At 38.6% G+C, this 19441-nt stretch overlaps 1 pseudogene; it reads left to right on the forward strand.

The window, feature by feature from the left end:
* LOC123838523 (large ribosomal subunit protein uL16-like) overlaps positions 1–16728 on the forward strand; it is a 61488-nt pseudogene extending 44760 nt beyond the window's left edge.
* Positions 16729–19441: the final 2713 nt, after the last annotated feature.

A 19441-nucleotide genomic window follows, 5' to 3' on the forward strand; every position in this document is an offset into this window, starting at 1 on the left:
ATATCTTGGCTATTGCAAATAATGGTGTCTATATTGTAAATATAGGGGTGCATATATCTTTTCAAATTAGTGTTTTCATTTTCTTTGGGTAAATACCCAGTAGTGGAATTACTGGATCATGAGATAATTCTATTTTTAATTTTTTGAGGCATCTTCATACTGTTTTCCACAGTGGCTATACTTTGCATTCCTACCAACAGTGCATGATTCCTTTTCTCCATATCCTTGCCAACACTTGTTGATTCCTGTGTTTTTGATTTTAGCTATTCTGACAAATGTGAGGTAGTATCTCACTGTAGTTTTGATTTGCATTTCTCTGATGATGAGTGATGTTGAGCATCTTCTCATGTATCTGTTGGTCATCTGTATGTCTTCTTTGAAGAAATTTCTGTTCATGTCTTCTGCCCATTTTTAAATTGGATTAGATTTGGGGGTTTTTGGTGTTGAGTTGTTTAAGTTCTTTATATATTTTGGATACTAACCCTTTATCAGATATGTCATGTGCAAATATCTTCTCCCATTTAGTAGGTTGCCTTTTAGTTTTGTTGATTGTTTCCTTTGCTGTGCAGAAGCTTCTTATTTTGATATAGTCCTACTAGTTTATTTTTTGCACCAGTTTATTTTTATTTTTGTTTCTCTTGCCTCAGGAGACCTATCTAGAAAAATGTTGTTATGGCCAATATCAGAGAAATTATTGCCTCTGCTCTCTTCTAAGACTTTTATGGTTTCAGGTCTCACATTTAGGTCTTTCATCCATTTTGAGCTTATTTTTGTGTATGATGTAAGAAAGTGGTACAGTTTCATTCTTTTGCATGTAGTTGTCCAGTTTTCCCAATACCATTTGTTGAAGAGACTGTCTTTTTCTCATTGTATGTTATTGCTTCCTTTGTTGAAGATTAATTGGGCATATAATTGTGAGTTTCTTTCTGAGCTGTCTAATCTGTTCTATTGATCTGTCTGTTTTTGTGCCACTGCCATGCTGTTCTGATAACTATAGCTTTATAATGTATCTTGAAGTCTAGGATTGTGATAGCTCCAGTTTTGTCCTTTTTCAAGATTGGCTTGGCTATTCTGGGTCTTTTGTGCTTTCATACAAATTTTAGGATTGTGTGTTTTAGTTCTGTAACAAATGCTGGTGGTATTTTGACAGATTGCATTAAATCTATAGATTGCTTTGGGCAATATGGACATTTTATCAATATTTGTTCTTCCAATCCATGAACATGGAATATCTATTTGTTCATGTCATCTTTAATTATTCCTTCATCAGTGTTTTACAGTTTTTAGAGCACAGGTCTTTTACCTCCTTGGTTAAGTTTATTCTTAGGTATTTAATTCTTTTTGGTGCAATTATAAATAGGATTGTTTTCTTAATTACTCTTCTTTTTTTAAAAAAAAAGATTTATTTATTTGAGGGGGGAGGGGCAGAGAGAGAAGGAGACAAGCAGACGTCCCCCTGAGCATGACCCTTATATCATGACAGGAGCCGAAACCAAGACTTGGGCACTTAACTAAGTGACTAAGCCACCCAGGTGTCCCCATTTCTCTTTCTGGTACTTCATTATTAGTTTATAGAAATGCAACAGATTTCTGTATATTGACTTTGTATCCTGTGACATTACTGAATTCTATCAGTTCCAGTAATTTTTTTGATGGAGTCTTTCGGGTTTTCTGGATGTAGTATATCATTTGCAAATAGTGAAAGTTTTATTTTTTCCTTATCAATTTGGATGCCTTTTATTTCTTTTGCTTGTCTGATTGCTATGGCTAGGATGTCCAGTACTATGTTGAATAAAAGTGGTGAAAGTGGACATCCTTGTCTTGTTCCTGATTTTAGGGGAAAAGCTCTGTTTTTCACCATTGAGTATGATGGTAGCTATGGGTTTTTCAGATATGGCCTTAATTATGTTGAGGTGTGTTTTCTCCAAATCTACTTTGTTGAGGGTTTTTATTTTATTTTATTTTTTATCATGAGTGGATGTTGTACTTTGTCAAATATTTTTTCTGTGTTCACTGAAATGATCCTATGGTTTTTATCCTTTCTCTTATTGATGTGATGTATCATGGTGATTGATTTGCATATATTGAACCACCCTTGCATCCCAGGAATAAATCCCACTTGATTATAGAGAAATGATTATTTTGAAGGTATTGTTGGATTCAGTTTGCTAATATTTTTGCTGAGGATTTTTGTATCTAGTTCATGGGAGATGTTGTTCTGTACTTTTCTTTTTGTACTTTAGTCTTTACCTGGTTTTGATATCAGGGCAATGCTGGCCTGATAGAATGAATTTGGAAGATTTCCTTCCCCTTCTTTTTTTTGGAATAGTTTGAAAAGAGTAGGTATTAACTCTTTTTAAATGTTTGATAGAATTCACCTGTGAAGCCATCTGGTCCTGGACTTTTGTTAATTGGGAGTTTTTTGCTTATTGCTTCAATCTCATTTCTGGTAAGATGTCTCGTCAAATTTTCCATTTCTTTCTAATTCAGTTTTGAGAGGTTATATGTTTCTAGGAATTTATCCATTCTAGGTTGTGCAGTTTGTTGGCATACAATTTTTAATAATATTCTCTTAGAATTCTTTGTATTTCTGTGTTATCAGTTGTTATTTCTCCTCTTTCATTTCTGATTTTGCTTATTTGAGTCCTATCTCTCTCTCTCTCTTTTTGGATGAGTCTGGCTAAATGTTTATCAATTTTGTTGACCTTTTCCAAAAACCAGCTCCTGGTTTCATTGATCTGTTCTATTGTTTTTGTTTGTTTGTTTGTTTTAGTTTCTGTTTTGTTTGTTTCTGCTCTAATCTTTATTATTTCCTTCCTTCACTGGTTTCGGGTTTGGTTTGTTCTTCTTTTTCTAGCTTTGGGTTAAGTTGTTTGAGATTTTTCTTGCTTCTTAGATAAGCCTGTATTGCTATAAACTTCCCTCTGAGAACTACTTTTGCTGCATCCCAAGGACTGTGGAACTTAATGTTTTCATTTTCATTTTTTCCATGTATTTTTTGATTTCCTCTTTGATTTCTTGCTAGACCCATTGATCGTTTAGTAACATATTATTTAACCTCCATGTATTTGTACTCATTCCAGATTTTTCTTGTGGATAATTTCTAGTTTCAGTGTGTGTGTTCAGAAAAGATGCATGGCATTACTTCAGTCTTTTTGAATTTGTTGAAACTTGTTTAATGGTCTAATATGTGATCTATTCTGGCAAATAGTCCATGGGCACTTAAAAGAATGTGTATTCTGCTGTTTTAGGATGGAATATTCTGAATATATCTGTTAAATCCATCTGATCCAGTGTGTCATTCAAAGCCCCTGTTTCCTTGATGATTCCCTGTTTGGATGATCTGTCCATTGATGTAAGTGGGGTGTTAAAGTCCCCTACTATTATTGTATTACTATCGATTGATTCCTTTATGTTTGTTATTACCTGCTTTATTTATTTGGGTTCTCCCATTTTGGGTGCATAAATATTTACAATTGTTATATCTTGTTGTTGGATTGTTCCCTTTATGATTATACAGTGTTCTTCTTTGTCTCTTGTTACAGTCTGTTTTTGTTGTTGTTGTTGTTTTAAGTAGGCTCCAGGCCCAGTGTGGAGCCCAACAAGAGGCTTGAATTCACAACCATGAGATCAAGACCTGAGCTGAAATCAAGAGTCAGACACTTAACTGACTGAGTCACCCAGATGCCCCTATAGCCTTTGTTTTAAAGTCTATTTTGTCCAGTATAAGTATTGCTACCCCAGGTTTCTTTCACTTCCATTTGCCTGATAAATGCTTTTCTGTCCCTTCGCTTTCAATCTGCATGTGTCTAAAGAGGTCTCAAATGAGTCTCTTTTAGACAGCATATAGATAGGTTTTGCTTTTTTATCCATTCCGTCACTCCATGTCTTTTGATTGGAGCACTTATTCCATTTAGTAATTATTGATAGATATGTGTTTATTGCCATTTTGTTACTTGTTTCATGGTTGCTTTGTAGTTTTTCTCTGATCCTTTTTTTTTCTTTCTCTCTTTCATTGTTTGTTGGCTTTCTTTAGTGATATAGTTCTTTCTCTTTATTCTTCGCATATCTATTACTGGTTTTTGATTTGTGGTTACCATTTGACTTATAGATAACATATTCTGTATATAGCAGTCAATATTAAGTTTACTCCTCCCCCTTCCCCATTTTAGGATATGGTAGCATATTTCACATCCTTTTATTTTGTGAATTCCTTGATTGATTTTTATAGATATACTTACTTTGACTACTTCCAACTCTTTATACTCTTACTTAGGGTCTTTCCTTTCCACTTAAAGAATCCCTTTTAATATTTCTTGTAGGGCTGGTTTAGTGGTCATGAAGTCCTTTAGTTTTTGTCTGAGAAACTCTGTATCTCTTCTATTTTGAATGATATCCTTGTTGGATAGAATATTATTGGCTGCAGATTTTTCCCATATAGCATTTTGTATATATCATGCCACTTTCTTCTGGCCTGCAAAACTTCTGCTGAAAAATCCACTGATAACCTTACAGAGTTTTCCTTGCATGTAACTGTCTTCTCCTGCTTCCTTAAAACAAATTTGTTTTATCACTACTTTTTGCTATTTTAATTATTGTGTGTCTTGGCATGGTCTTCCTTAAGTTGATTTTGTTGGGGGAGCTCTGTGCCTCCTGGATCTGGATATACGTTTCCTTCCCCAGATTAAAGAAGTTTTCAGGTATTATTTATTCAAATAAATTTTTGGTCCCCCTTTCCCTCTCTTCTTCTTCTGGGGTCCCTATAATGCCAATGCTATTATGCTTGATGGAGTCTCTGAGTTCTGTAAGTCTATTCTCATTTTGTGTAATTCCTTTATCTCTCATTTGCTCAGCTTGATTACTTTCCATATTCTGTCTTCCGGGTCATTAATTCATTCCTCCACTTCCTCTAGCCTGCCATTTATTCCATCAAGTGTATTTTTAATTTCATTAATTTTGTTTAATTTCATTAGTCTTCTGATTGGTTCTTTTTTATATCTTTGTAATGGTCTCACTGATGTCCTCCACTCTTTTCTCAAGTCCAGTGAGTATCTTATGATCATTACTTTAAATTCTCTATTTGGAATATTACTTATGTCTGTTTCACTTAGGTCTCTTGCTGCAGTTTCATTCTGTTCTTTCATTTGGGGTATTCCTCTGTCTCTTCATTTTGTTTATTTCTCTATTTCTCTGTGGGAGGAAGGTCAGCTATCTTGCCTGCTCTTGAAGGTAATGGCTATAGTGTCCTGCAGTGCAGTGTCTCCTGTTCCCCAGGACCTGGTGCTTCAGGGATTGTCTCCTATGTGTGTTGCCTGTGCCCTGTTGCTGAGTCCTTGCCACTTTTTTCTTCAGTTCAGTTGTCTGCAGTGGTTCTCTTTGCCTGTTGTGGGCAGTGTTTGGTCCCCAGCCAGGTGGAGTGCATTTTAACAAGATGTGCACTGGTCTGCTTGGGAAATGATTGTTGTTGCCAGAGTGGAGGTCCTATAAAACACATGGGTCAGGAGATGAGATGTTGGTGGGTTCTAGGGGAGGGGGCTTGTAGCACCAGAACTGAGGCAGGCATGACTGGGAAGGGTGGATCCACTGAAGTGCTGGGCCAGACCTTGGTGTGAGCAAGTTAGGTAGTGTATATTGGCATTGCATTGGTTCCTGAAGGTGTCAGGGAAGGAAAATGGGACCCATCAACTCCTTTGTTCCTGGAGGGGTCTCCCCGTGATCCCTGCCTCTCTGGGCCATGCTCTTAGATGAGTAAGTAACTCTCCCTCCCATCTGCCCTAGACATTTTTCAAACTGTTGCTTCCATGCTGTATCTCTGCTGGATTTTTTTCATGCTGTCTCTTTTTTTTTTTTAAAGATTTGTTTAAAAATTTATTTATTTGAGACAGAGAGAATGAGAGAGAGAGAGCATGAGAGGGAGGAGGGTCAGAGGGAGAAGCAGGCTCCCTGCCGAGCAGGGAGCCCGCATGCTGTCTCTTTAAGGGTGAGGACTCCACTTCTTAATGCCATCTCTGCTCTCCCAGAGCAGAGCCCACCAGATTTTTAAAATTTAAGTCCCATTGGTTGTAAGAACTCATGAGATTTGGCCTCTCTTGCTTTCAAAGCCAGATGTTATGGGGATTCATCTTCCCCATGCAGTCTCCCCAGTGTGATAGTCTGTTTTTCACCCTTCTCTGCACAATTGGCTCCCTTCCCACTCTGAATGGCCATGGTCTTTTTTGCTCCCAAACCACATCTTCACCCTTCTTACTTTCTTCAGTGTGGCCTCTTCTCTACCTTTAGTTGTGGAGTTTGTTCTGCCAGTCTTTTCTGGGTTATTTATGCCAATATGAGTGTTATCTTGTATCTATGGGATGAGGTGAGCTTAGGGTCCTCCTACTCTGCCATCTTTCTTCCTCCTCCAGCCCATCTAGTGTATTTTTTATTTCAGTTATTGAGTTCTTCATCTCTGATTGGTTCTTTTATGTTTTCTATCTCTTTGTTAAGGGTCTCACTGAGGTCCTCCACTCTTTTCTCAAGTCCGGTAAGTATCTTTATGACCTTTACTTTAAATTATTTACCAGGCATATTACTTATCTCCATTTATTTAGATCTTTTGCTGTGATTTTTATCTTGTTCTTTTATTTGGGACATATTCCTCTGTCTCCTCATTTTGTCTAACTCTGTCTGTTTTTATATGTTAGGAAACTCAGCTATGTCTTCTGCAGCATAGTGTCCCCTGTTCACTAGAATCTGGTGCTTCAGGGATATCTCTGGTGTGTGTTGCATGTACCCTACTATTGTGGCTGAGCTGCTTTTGCCTTCAGTCCTGTTGTCTGCAATGGCTTTTTTTTGCCTGTTGTGGGCAGCATTTGGTCCCCGTGTTGTCAGTGGGCTAGTCTTGGGTTTGAGTTGAGATAGCCCAGGCATTTGCCTGAGATGTAGTAGCACTAAACTACAGGGTGCTTTTCCTGTGTTGTGCCCCGGAGAAGCTTTTGTTGGTGGGTGCAGTCTGCAATCAGACCAGATCTCTGCCTGCAGCACCCTGGTGGGGCCTTAGTCAGACTGGTGTATGTATGGTTATCTTCCCCTCTCCCCAGGGTAGGAGTTACTTTGGAGTGGTGCTGGCCTCTTTCAGGGCTGCTTGCACCCTGCCAGACTTACAGCACCATTTTGGATCAGCTCCAGCCAACGGCCTATTGGAGGGGCAGGTCTACAGGAGACACAGGGACCAAGGCATGCCAGACAGGGCAGGGTGAATGGGGTTAACGAGTTAGGTCAATGGTGTTGTTTGGCTCATTCCCACAGTGTCTATGTGTCTAGGCTGATGGGGGGTGGAGAGAAATGGCACCCGCCAGCTCCTTTCTTCCTGGAGAAGACTCCCAAAGATCCCTGCCCCTCTAGCACACACTCTGAGATTAATGAACAAATTTCCCTCCTGTATACCCCAGGCATTTTTCAAAGTGCTGCTCCTAGGCTGTATCTCCATGGGGTTGTTGGTTCTGCTGTCTCTTTAAGGGCAGAGACTCAGTTTCCTCTCACCCTCCCTGCTCTCCCAGAGCTGAGCCTGCTGGTTTTTAAAGTTCCAGGTATTAAAGTCCACTGATTATAAGAACTTGTGAAATTTACCTCCTCTGGTTTTCAAAGCCAAATGTTATGGGGATTTGTCTCCCCTCTCCATGCTTGTGGCATCCCTCCTTCCTACAGACAGTCCCACAGGTCCATTTATCTCCCAACTACATCTCTGCTCTTCCTACCCTCTCCAATGTGGCCCCTTTTCTACATTTAGCTGTGGGGAGTCTGTTCTGCCAGTCTTTGGGTTGTTTTCTGGATTCTTTACACTGATGTGGGTGTTATCTAGTTGTATCTGTGGCATGAGGTGAGCTTAGGATCCTCCTACTCTGTCATCTTCCCAGAAGCCTTCCATATATATCTATATATATTAAGAAGCACTTTCAGAAATAACTCCTGGTAGATCTGGGCCTGGCTCTCTCTGGATTGTGATCTTCAACCCTGGCTGTAATTAACAAGTATGTAGAATGATGGATGCTCCAGGTCCACATGAGACTCATTCACTCACAATTTCTAGGCATGAGGCCCTGGTATTGGTATTAAAAACACTCCTCAGATAATTTTAATGGCACCAAAGATTGATGTACATTGTACCAGGGGGTGGTATGCCAGGAAAATTTACTTTAAGTTCATCTAGTTTCTTAGCCTCTCGAGAGACATTTGGGAATGTGTTGGGTTTTTAGCAGTTATTTATATCTTCTGGGCAGGCAAACAGTTGGCCAGCATCTGCAGGTGGTAGGCAGGACCATGCAATTATGGAAACTCTGTGAGGGTGGTGAGAGCTCCCTCAGAGAACTCCCTGGATTCCATCCTGTCTTCCCTCCTGCCTCCAGTATCATGGGGTTATTCATGGGCATTTGGAAGTTTGGACATGCTGCTGTGTAACTCCCCATCTCTATTTGTCTGTGCAGTGAGGTATCTCTTGGTCCACCAGCATCTTTCTGTCACTTGTTTACTGCCAACCTGTGATAATCCTGCAACTATACTCTCACAGATAGGGAAAATATTTGAACCATTACAAATGTGGCAGAATGAGATTTTCTTCCCTTTAACCACTTCGTTACTTCCACTCCTTACCCCTGGAGGAGATGGGAGCCTGGCAAAGAGTAAGAAGTCAGTTGTTAATACAATACTATGTTTATGTTTTATCATGAGAGGCAGCTAATAATATGAAAAAGACTTGTTTGTACTTACAAATATTCCACTCTGAAGACTCTGACTTTATTTCTTATGATGGATTACACGTACATGCCCTCCAGATAACATGGGCATGAATAACAATGTTTAAGATTTTATTAAAGCAGCAATGATTTCTTGGCTAAATGTTCACAATAATTACTTCCATTTTTAATACATAATTCTTAAAAATAACTCATAATCTTTAAAAAAATAACTTTAGTAATACGTATTGAGAGAAAATCAGAAAATACAATTAAATTGAAAAAATGAAACTATTATAATCCAGAAAAAGAATGATTAACATTCTTCCATGTAAATGGCCTTCTAGAAGCATCTTTGTAAAGGTCTATTTGTACACACATTTATTGACAGGTTCTCTGTACCAGGTCTTGACTATTTGCAATCAGATACATTCCTTCTTCTTTCTTTATATAAAGGATGGGATAAACACTGCAGACAGCACTTCCTGTTTTCCCCTGTTACCACATCATCTGGCTTTCATTGAGGTTTAGCAAATGAGAAGCCTTCATGTGTTTGGAGGCAGGAAAAAGGGAGAAGCCAGGGTGTTTTATTCCCTTCTCTCTGCCTTCACTAACAGCTCTTTCAATTTCTGTGTAACAGGGCTGTTAATGTCCTAGTTTCTATCAGCTGACCTTGGCCTTTGGGCTGTACTGTCACCTCCTTTCTCTTTGTCTTTCTAGCCTAGGGCCTGGGTAGTGGCTTCCCGCTCCTGCTAATCTGTCACCTTGTCTTCCTCTGATTTCTCAACTCTTTCATATCCTGCATATCCAGTTCTCTGATTTAAATCTCCACTATTTTACATGCTGGTGTGGGTCTTGTGCACCTGGCTGGATGCTGATGGATGCAGGTTGATACTGTTATAAAAAGAAAACTTGACATTCATCTAGGAGGTATCAAAATTGAATTCTGCATTTCATCACAACTGGTTCTGTTTGAAGTTGATTAAAGGCTATGAATTTTGACCCTTACTGGAACTAATTGAAGACACTGATCAGTGAGCTGTGGTGCTTGTTGCCACCTGTTTATAGACAGTGAAGTTGTTCCATCATATCCAGAGGGCTAATTTTCTTTTTTTTAGAGGACTAATTTTCTATACTTAATTAGTTTATCTACTGTGAACAACTATTTTTTTTTTTAACACTTAAAACACCTCACTTTCCCCCATCAGCACCCTGCTCAGTGATTTCTTTATTACCTTAGGATCCCTCATGTGTAAGATTACAGACACAACTTGGCTTTTTTTTTTCCTTTTAAATCTCTGGTAGTCTTTGTTTTATTGTTTGACACTAAAATACTATTTTACAACATGCTTTTTACTCTATTCAATATTTTATGACTTGTCAATTGTATTTATGTTTCAATGCCATAATTTCTTCAACATGGTTAAAAATTTAATTTGTTTCAAGTTTTTTGCTTGCTGTGATTAATACCTTAACAGTTAAACATCTGAAACTATTTTCAATTATTCAAGTTGTAAATTTTTTGAGCAACTCTTCACTAAAGGTTTCAAATGACTTCTCAGTTGATATGCAAGCTGCAGAGAAAATAAAGCTGAAGGAAACACTAAATGGAAAATAAGTGGTAGTGGTTATCTTCAGAGATCTTTTCATTATTTATCTCCTCCCTCCCCTCTTTGTTCAGGTCCAACCATGCCTGACTCAGTCCACATGTCTCAGGGGAAGCTGATCCCACCCACTCTCCAGGGAGGGTCTGTGGTTAAGCCTACCTCCCTTCCCCAGGGATTGGTTTAGAAATTGTCATAGGACTCAGTCTGTGCCAATAAGCATCAAGGAGAGGTTTGATGTAGATTATGGGAAAAATGCATCCTCCCTAATCTGGGACTTTTCTGTCTTCTTCTGGTTGTTGCGTGGCCCAGAAATACTGTAGTCATTTCATACCTAGCCTCAGTAGGAAGCCACATACGGTGGAGGGAGAACAGGGAGCCAGAGCCACAGATAATGTCAACTCTGAAACCTCATCTTCTAGACTTCTAGTCATGCAAGCCAAGAGACTTTCTACATTTGAAGACAGGTTGAATGAAGTTTTCCATTATTTCTTGCTCAAAGCATCCTAATTTGTACAGCAAATTAGCAAAATAAGTACTAGAGGTGTTATGAGTTCTAATGTTTAAAAAAAGAAGAAAATGAAGAAGAAGAAAAATATAAGTGATTATATATCAACCAGTTTTAAACATTATTTTTATATCTGACCAAAAAACTGGAGACACATTGATTCAAAATAGATATATCTATTTTTAAGAAGTGTGATTCCAGCATAAGTGTCTGTTGATATTTTTATTTATGTTGATAAATAAGATGAAAGTGAAATAGCTTTGATGTATATTAGAACTTCATTGGTTCATCAAAGAGATGAGAGACTTTTGCTGACTTGGGTGATAGTTGTAGAATACCAGAAGTATATTTCCTCTGTGTGTGTGTGTGTGTGTGTGTGTGTGGTGTTCTTTACAGTGTAATGGCTACATTATGTTATGATATGCCTTTAAATTTGATGTATGTTAACATTTTATCTATCCTGTTGTTAAGTCTAGACCTCAGGTTAACAAACCACAGCCTAGGGGCTCAATTTCACTGCTCCTGTTTTTGTAAATAGTTTTATTGAAACATAGCTGTGTCATTTATTTACTTATTGTCTGTGGCTGCTTTCTCACTACTACAGTAGTGTTGAATAGCTGTGACAGAGATCATGGTCTGCAAAGCCTAAAATACTTACTGTCTGACCTTTTATAGAAAATGTTTGCCAAATCCTGGTCTGGATGATCAACAAAAGAATAACTCAAACCCTGATTTACCTAGTAGGACAGCTGATGTTGATAGCCACATCTCCCGACTCCTGGGGGTGTCCTTCCATTGTCCCACACCAGTAGCCTCTCCCTGACTTGTTGTCCCTTCCTATACTGATTAACTGACACTGGTTAAATCTGGGACTTTGGAGGCAGAAGGGGAAACATTTTTCAACTCCAACTTTGTCTGTGTAAAAGGTATTTGCTTTGATGTAGTTAGTCCAGTGTTCCAAGTGCTACCTATTTTACTATTTTATCTCTATGGTTTCATACTTTTATAAATAAAATATTTATTATTAATATCTCTTTACTGCTTTCTGAATAAATAATTACCAACTTTCTAGTTGACTGTGAGCCATGCTATAGCGGATATGGTCCAACATAAGTTCCAAAGATTTATGATTTAAACAAGAATGTTATTGTGAAGCTGTATGTAACAAGAGATCTTCGGGCTACTGGAGCCACAGGTAGCTTGCTGCCATGGTAGAGACCACTGACTGAGACTTGGCCTTAATCATCCCAGTATGTCTCACCTGCACAGAATTACCAAGGGTGCTTGTTAAAATGTAGATTTTACACTTAAAATGTGGATTTACACAGGCTCACTGAATCAGAATTTGTGGGACATAGAGCCTGTAAACTTCTAGTAGGTGTGTTTGATCAAATACTGAAAAATCATCGTGACCTTCCATGAGACATTGAACAGTCTTTGGGCCTCATTTGTAAAATGAAGGGCTTGGGTTCTATGATTTTATGTAACATCTTAAGACTGGTTGTTTTCTCGTAGTACAGGAGACTAATGTGAAGGAGGCAAGAGCAATAATTATGCCTTTATCTCTATTATTTGTTTAAAAATACATGAACACGGGGTGCCTGGGTGGCACAGTCAGTTAAGAGGCTGACTCTTGATTTTAGCTCAGGTCATGATCTCAGGATCCTGGGATTGAGCCCTGGAACAGGGCTCCATGTTTAGCAGAGTCTGCTTCGGGATTCTCTCTCTCCCTCTGCCCCTCCCCCTGCTTGCTCACTCTGTCATAAATAATTAAATCTTTTTAAAAAATGTACACACCTCTTTGTGCTGTAAGCATTCAAACATGCACTTCTCTTGCCATGTATTTTCGGTAATGGGAGGCATTTGTGGCAGGACTACTATTTATACACAGCCTCTTGGGCATCAAATGGAGCATCCAGACATGTTCTGGATGAGAGCATTTACCCTGCACCTGGTGCATTAGCTGATGGAACAGTGGGAAGGCCTCATGGGACACCATAAAGATGGAGTGTGCTATCTGATGGGCGCTGCAGATGTTGTACTTAAGGTTGTCACAGAGAACCATGCAGGTGGCCTGCTTCAGCTGAGTGCACCAGGTGCAGATCCTTACAAAAGATTTCTGCTACCAATGATGAGTCAGATTGGTGACAAGGGAAATAAACAATACTAAAACTCTCATTCAACTTGTGTTTACTGACCAATTTCCACTCTTTTTTTTTTTTTCCTACGGGAAATTCACAAGTTGCTTGGTGGCCAAAAGCTTGGTAGTTTCTATAAATATTTCAAGATCAGAGCAAGCAGAAGGGTTATCTACAAATTAATGTCATGGTAGCTAAGAAGCAAAAGTTGAACTACACAATGACACGACATATTCCCATTGTAATATTTCCAAATAGATAAAATTGCCTCTTTAATATCTTTGTAGTACAATGTGGGTCATCTTGTCAAGCCATCTTTTATAGAACATTTAATTTACATGTTTCACTTTTGGCTGCTTAGGCCTGTACAACCTCCTCTTCTCTTTCTGTTTTCCTGGATGTTTTAGCAGGAACACCTTAACTCAAATATGACAAAACCTTTGTCTCCCTGCCAATGGAAAATCAGTTGCCACAAGGAAGACATGTGGTAGAGGAAGGCAGAAAAGAACTTGGACTCCTAGGTTGTTCTTAAATTACTGCCAGCTTGCACTCAAACTTTTCCAGACATAGACTGTGGAAAAGACTTGGTGTGTGTTCTTGCTGATGAGCATTTCACAACAATAGTCTCCATGTACCAAGCCTGCATCCATGCATATTGAAGCAAAGTCTGGTGACCAATGGGGAATGGGTCACCACTTACCTCTCCTCCACTCACATGAATACTTCTCAGTGCCCTCTTCATTAAGATTCAGAGAATCCATGATGAAGGAAGATAGAATGAATCTTGAGATCCTAAAAAAGAACTTTCCAGATAAAAAAAACTTTCTAAAGTAGTGTTAAAATTAGGAACAATTTCTAAATCATACTCTCTAAAACAAACTAGGTACATTAGTTTGCTGGGGCTGCCATAACAAAGTACCACAGACTAAATGGCTTAGCAACAAGAAGTTTCTTACAGCTGTGGAACCCGTGCAGTCCATGATTGAGGTTTCATGTTCAGTTTCCTGAGGCCTCTCTCCTCAACTTGCAGATGGATGCTTGCCTACTCACTGTGTCCTCACATGGTCTTTTCTCTGTGCAAGTGCATTCCTGATCTTTCTCTTTTTGGGTGTCCAAATTTCCTCCTTTTATAAGGACACCAGTTAGATGGAATTAGAGCCCAGTCTATCTGCCTCACTCTAACTTAATCATCTCTTTAAAGGCCCAGTTTCCAAATATAGTCACATTTAGAGGTAGTAGAGGTTAGGGCTCCAGCACATAAATTTTGGGTGACACAATTTAGCTCATTACACTAACCCAGATTTCTAATAGTCCATGAAAAGGTTTAGTATAGAATGATTTTAATTATCTAATAATACCCAATTTGCTTTTGGCTTTGCTAATAAGCCAAATCTATAGGATTGGAAAAGTAAGCCTGTTAGGAAAAAAAAATTTTTTTTCACCCTGGTCCCATAGGCTGCATTTGTTGACAGACATCACCCTCACCTCCTCGATTCAATGAGTTCCCTTTTTACAGCTCTCCTAGAGTAATTGGAAATGATGCCCTTGCATCCAGTAAATGTTCTTTTGTCCCACCTCAGCTGTCCTTTCCCATGGTCACACCTTCACACCACACACTGCTGAAATCTTGACTCCTTGCATCCACTAGTCTGTTGTAGGCCTCCCATTCAGCAGTTCTTTGATCCTATGAAATCTTTAGCCCATTGGCCTTATTTCATTAACAGTCCTCCCTTCTGCCTCCACCTGGTCTTCTCTTCCTTTCCTATCCAACTGTAGATTATAAGATCCATCATGAGAATTACTTTCTTTCCCTTTCTCCCTCCAGGGTTGGCAGAGTTACAGTCCTGGTAAAACCAAGTCCTCTGCTTTCTGCATGCCTTTCCCCCCGCAGAAGCCATAGAAAAGTACAACTTTTTTTTTTTTTTTTACTATTCTCATTTCAGTCATAGCATGTGATAGAAAGAGTAATCCTCCCCACCAAAGATGCCCATGTGTCAAACCAGATTCACAGAAGCTGATGTGATGACCAAGGCAGAGGCAGAGTAAGAGGTGTGGCAATGGAAACAGAGGTCAGAGACAGAGAGATCTGATGCTACACTGCTGGCTTTGAAGGGGAGGGGGAGGGGATCATGATCAAAGAATGCAGGCAGCCTCTAGAAGGTGGAAAATTCGAGGAAATATTTTCTCCTAGAGCCTCCAGAAGGAGTGTGGCCTTGCTGACACCTTGATTTTAGCCCAGTGAAACCCATTTCAGGGTTCTGACCTCTAGCATTTAAGATAATAAGTTTGTGTTGTCTTAAGCCACCAAGTAATTGGTAATTTGTTACAGTAGCAACAAGAAACCAATACAAACCTCAAATGGCCACTGAAACCATGTGACATTTGTACCTCCCAGTATGCTTGCTTTCCTATTCTCCAAAATAGGAGCTCTTCCCACCTTAGCACTAACATTGCCTTGTATTTCATTGAGAACCTGAATCCTATTATGATCAATATATGTATTTATGTGCTCAACTACTTATATGTAATCAATATCCCAACTACATTGCTGCCTCCTTGATCCTGTCACATATTTGGCCCCTGACCATGCCACTATCTTCAAGGAAAAGGGATGGAAGAGGAAGAGAAAAATCAGCATCCTACTTTTCAATGTTAGCTGAGTATTTGCTTGTGCTATAATATATCTGTAGTATGTAAACTGAAGCTTCTTCATATTTATACCCAAAGAACAACTTCTGCCTTAATATTTAAAACTTGGGGTTTAAAAAAAAAATAAAATTATAGCCCAAATAACTGGTGGTTTTGAGGAAAAGAATTCATTCCCAAACAAAGACATTACAAAAAAATGTGGATACAACCTCTTTTCTCCCTTCAGGACCCCACAGAAGATTATGGTGTTGCTATGGGTCACTGCCCTGCCCGTGTTATTGATATTATAAGAACAAGCCATATCCAGGGCGCCTGGGTGGCTCAGTTGGTTGAGCGACTGCCTTCAGCTCAGGTCATGATCCTGGAGTCCTGGGATCGAGTCCCGCATCGGGCTCCCTGCTCAGCAGGGGGTCTGCTTCTAACCTCTGACCCTCTTCCCTCTCGTGCTCTGTCTCTCATTCTCTCTCTCTCAAATAAATAAATAAAATCTTTAAAAAAAAAAAAAAAAAAAAAAGAACAAGCCATATCCAAAGTCTCCCTTCTGCAGAGAAGTGCCTGATGCCAAGATCCACATCTTTGACCTGGGATGGAAGAAGGCAAAAGCAGATGAGTTCCCACACTATTTGCCACACGGTGTCAGATGAATATGAACAACTCCCTTTTGAAGCCCTGGAGGCTTCCTCTGTCTGTGCCAAAAAGTACATGGTGAAAAGCTGTGGCAAATATGGCTTTCACATCCAAGTACGGCTCCACCCCTTCCACATCATCCATATCAACAAGATGTTGTCTTGTGCTGGAATCAATGGGCTATAGACAGGTTTGTGGGATGCCTTCAGAAAGCCCTAGGGCACAGTGGCCAGGGTCTGTATTGACTAAGTCATTATGTCCATCCATACCAAGCCACAGAACAAGAAATATGTGGTTGAGGCCCTGTATAGGGCCAAGTTTAAGTTCCCTGGCCTCCAGAAAATCACATCACTGAGAAGTGGGGCTTTATTAAGTTTAATGTAGATGAATTTGAAGACATGGTGGTCGAAAAGTGGCTCATCCCAGATGACTGTGGGATCAAATACATCCTTAATCATGGCCTTCTGGAAAAATTGTAGGCACTGCACTCATGAGAACCTTGGCACTGCCCCTTCCTTATTCACGTCCACCAATAAATCCTATTTCCTATAAAAAAATATGGATATAACCAAAGACCAATCAGTGACTTGAACTCTTTACCATAATGGCAAGCATAAGCCAACACTAAACCTATGCCTGTTACCTTAATTATGGGTTTTGTGATTGCTTTTAAACATAACCTAAAAGATTTATTATGAATTTTTTTAAAGATTTTATTTATTTGAGAGAGAGAATGAGATAGAGAGAGAGATCATGAGGGTCAGAGGGAGAAGCAGACTCCCTGCTGAGCAGGGAGCCTGATGAGGGACTCAATCCCGGGACTCCAGGATCATGACCTGAGCCAAAGGCAGTCGCTTAACCAACTAAGCCACCCTGGCACCCCTATTTATGAATTTTTTTTGTGTGCAGAGGAGTATATAAATGCATATATGTAGTTTAAGAAGCAGCAGATGAATGCATATGAATATAGGTATATATATGTATGTATGTCTGTTGATTGGGAGAGAAACTTTGAAGATCCCTGTGTTTCTTCCTCATGGCAACCCCACTTTTGTCCAAGTTAAACCACCATCCTGAAATTTGTGTTAATGTTTTCCTTGCTTTTCTTTATACTTTAACCACCTGTACAAAATATGACCATACATCCAGTTCATCTGAGACAATCTTGGTTTAAGAACGTTGTCCCTGAGTAATTATTAATAGTATTCCTTTTTCCTCTAAAACATCCTACTTTGGATGATCTGTATTAAATATGGACACAGACTTTATGTATAGATTTTAGACTTTAGATGTATAGATATATAGATTTTAGACTATAGATGTATAGACTTTATGTATAGATTGCTATACATGACTTACTTATTTTTGAAGATGAGTGGCAAAGTGGAAACCTAATTTTGTAAGCAAAGTGCATTATTGCCATAGTTAGATGAAGGCTCCCAGAGAGTCTTGAGGTCATGATTTGGCTTCTGTGTTTATGGAATTTCATAAGGGCATCTTTTGGAGAAGTCAGTGGACAAACCAGTGAGTTACTTTCAAGGAACATAGGGTTCACCATGGTCCACAGTGTGGGACTACACTGTGGGCTACAGTGTGGGTCTGGTTGTTAATCATATTTTTAAATCATCTTTTAAATTATTTTTAATATTTATTGAGGTATGATATGTGTACCATAAAGTACATATATCTTAAGTATATACCTGAGGAATTTTCATATACAACATATTGCTGTATCCGACACCTAGATCAAGATATAGAACTTCTAGCCCCAGAAGACACCCTCATGCCTCCTCCCACTCAAAGATGATTACTATTCTGATGTTTATCAGCAGTGATTATTTTATCAGTTTTTGAAATTCATATAAGTGAAATTGATACTCCTTTGCTCATTGATACTGTTTTTGCTCATTATGTCTGTGAGATTCACTTACTGGATATCAATTCATTCTCTTTCTTGCTATGCAGTATTCCATTGTATGACTACACAATTTTTTTTTATCCATTCTACTGTTGATAGACTTTTATTTTTTATATTTCCCAGTTCACTCTTACAAATGAATATAAATGAGTACCAGTTTCAGTATATCACTGGCAATATACAGGAATTCCAGTTGTTCTGTGTCTTTATTTTATTTTGTCACTCTTTTAATTTCAACTGCTCTTATAATTTTTTCAATAGTGATATCCCAAAAGCCCAATGAATTATAAAATTAATAAAAGTAATTCCTTGCAATAAAATGAATCCCTCAAATGTCATTAGTCATATTAGCAGTCATTTAAAAAAATTTACCATTTCAGAAATTTTGATCAAAATTTTAATGAAAATTATAAAGATATTCACTATAAAGGAAGAATGAGTTGGCTGAGTTTGAACTATAATTTATTGTTTTTTATAAGGTTATGTTAATCTATGGATGAAGTTGTGTCCTCTCAAGATTCATATATTGAAGCTCTAACCTCCAGTGTAGTAGTATTTGGGGATGGGACCTTTGGGAGATAATTAGGTTTAGATAGGTCAAAAGGGCAGGGCCTTCATGATGAGGTTAGTGCTCTTAGAAGAAGAGACACCAGAGGGCTTGCTCTCCCTCCCTCCATGTCATGTGAAAATACAGTGAGAAGGCAGCCATTTGTATCCAGAAAGAGGGCTCTCATCTGTAACCAAATCTGCTGGTATCTTGATCTTGGACTTCCCATCCTCCAGCACTCTGAGAAATGTCTGTTTTATAAGCCACCCAATTTGTCGTATTTTGTTATAGCTGTCCAAACTAATACATTAAAAACCGATGTTCTACCAACATAAATTCATATAAGATTTTGCATAGAGAAATATGTTTAGAATTTTTTCTCATATAACAGGTATAATTATTTCCAAATGACCCATAATTAACTAACAGGAATGTAAATAAGCACTTCTCTTTCTAATTTCTTGATTACACTGGATTCTACTTGGACACAGACAAAAAGGTGACTCCATAGTATTTTAAAGTGGGCCAAGAGAAGATAACATTCGTGTGACAGATCCTTAGGCCAAGGAGTCCATCTCAGGGAAAGAAATGTAAGCGATAGTTGACTGTGGAAAAATAAATACTAACAGTTTTAGGAAAGAAAAAAATGGAGAAAAATTGGGAGACAAGCTGTTTTATGATTGTCTTGCAGGAAAATCATTTAGCAAAGTCTTGAGAGTGAATTTAAGAAAGCTCACAGTGG

This window comes from Mirounga angustirostris, unplaced genomic scaffold, assembly GCF_029215605.1.
Source record: "Mirounga angustirostris isolate CCGP_5_RB_7025 unplaced genomic scaffold, mMirAng1.0.hap1 SCAF_3, whole genome shotgun sequence".
NCBI classification, from domain to species: Eukaryota; Metazoa; Chordata; class Mammalia; order Carnivora; family Phocidae; genus Mirounga; species Mirounga angustirostris.